We start from the raw sequence: 2,156 nt of genomic DNA on the forward strand, positions 1-2,156 counted from the left end.
TGTTGTCTCACATATTACAAACGTTGCACAATGAAGGTGTGATCAACAACTAATACTTGATAAAACACTTCCATAAACATCATTAATCACAGACCAGACACATGAGGTGGTTAACAGAAAAAGTCGTTTGAGAAGGAATGGTCAGACGCCATTTTCAAAAATACCTAGATGCGTCACCGTTTTTAAATAATTCACACATTGGTGGGGTAAATAGAATTAAAGTTGAACAAATGCAATGCAAGCAGACGCAAAGCACAATATTATTTGATATTTTTTGATGGCTGCATTTTCAAACAAGCAGTGGTAATGCAATAGGTCTCGCATTAGAAAATATGGACCTATTGGTCTTGTGAATGACAAATAATTCAATTATGTCTTGCTTTTTAAAAAAGCTACATGGATAGCTTTGATATTTGCAAAGCCAATTGTTTTAAATTTTGAGAATGTGACACTTGTAGCATTTGGAATGCAACTAGTTTTTTAGTTACGTGACTTTGATGCCAGCTCTGGGCGTTAGGCCACATATCTAGAGAGTACGACAGTGCAGCAGAGAAAAGACACAGCACGCACACGCCCACCACAATTAGGCCTAGAGCACGCCTTGGAAGAGACTCTGGAGGACACTAGCGTTTACAGTCAAGGCTAAAATCGTGCACCGTTCTCTACCACTGGTTAGGCATTCGCTGATACCAAAAAGGCGCCATTCCGAAGAGTAACTCAATGCGCCACAGTTTAAGAAAAAAATATGGGTGGGGTCCATAGAATTCCATAAGCAGATAGCAAATGCAAGCACATGCACAACATTTATTTCCAATTTGTGAGGAATATAACTTAAACACAGTAAAGTTTGGAGTTTTACAGCAAAAACTATTACAAGTAACAAAGGGGAACATGGCGGACCTACATGCAGAAATCTACTATTATGCTGGCTGCCATTGAAAAACGTCGAAAAATAATTCTACATTTCGGTATGTGGCGCATTAGAAAAAGTGAAATGGGTTTTAGCCGCCGACAAGAAAACACAGACGTGTGGCGCATTAGTAAAAGGAACATTTCGGTATGTGGCGCATTAGTAAAAGGAACATGGCTTTTAGACGCCGACAAGAAAACACAGACGTCGATCAATAATTCAATATGCGCACTACTAAAAGGAACATTTAATAACTAAAAACCGTGATGGGGCCACATAAACGATAGAGCACGCACACGCCCACCACAATTAGGCCTAGAGCACGCCTTGGAAGAGACTCTGGAGGACACCAGCGTTTACAGTCAAGGCGCCATTCCGAAGAGTAACTCGATGCGTCACAGTTTAAAAAAAAATTTGGGGTGGGGTCCATAGAATTCCATAAGCAGATAGGAAATGCAAGCACATGCACGACATTTATTTCCAATTTGTGAGGAATATACCTTAAACACAGTAAAGTTTGGAGTTTTACAGCAAAAACTATTACAAGTAACAAAGGGGAACATGGCGGACCTACATGCAGAAATCTACTATTATGCTGGCTGCCATCGAAAAACGTCGAAAAATAATTCTACATTTCGGTATGTGGCGCATTAGAAAAAGTGAAATGGGTTTTAGCCGCCGACAAGAAAACACAGACGTGTGGCGCATTAGTAAAAGGAACATTTCGGTATGTGGCGCATTAGTAAAAGGAACATGGCTTTTAGACGCCGACAAGAAAACACAGACGTCGATCAATAATTCAATATGCGCACTACTAAAAGGAACATTTAATAACTAAAAACCGTGATGGGGCCACATAAACGATAGAGCACGCACACGCCCACCACAATTAGGCCTAGAGCACGCCTTGGAAGAGACTCTGGAGGACACCAGCGTTTACAGTCAAGGCGCCATTCCGAAGAGTAACTCGATGCGTCACAGTTTAAAAAAAAATTTGGGGTGGGGTCCATAGAATTCCGTAAGCAGATAGGAAATGCAAGCACATGCACAACATTTATTTCCAATTTGTGAGGAATATAACTTAAACACAGTAACTAAAAACCGTGATGGGGCCACATAAACGATAGAGCACGCACACGCCCACCACAATTAGGCCTAGAGCACGCCTTGGAAGAGACTCTGGAGGACACCAGCGTTTACAGTCAAGGCGCCATTCCGAAGAGTAACTCGATGCGTCACATTTAAA

Source organism: Lissotriton helveticus, chromosome 6 (assembly GCF_964261635.1).
Source record: "Lissotriton helveticus chromosome 6, aLisHel1.1, whole genome shotgun sequence".
Classification (NCBI taxonomy): domain Eukaryota; kingdom Metazoa; phylum Chordata; class Amphibia; order Caudata; family Salamandridae; genus Lissotriton; species Lissotriton helveticus.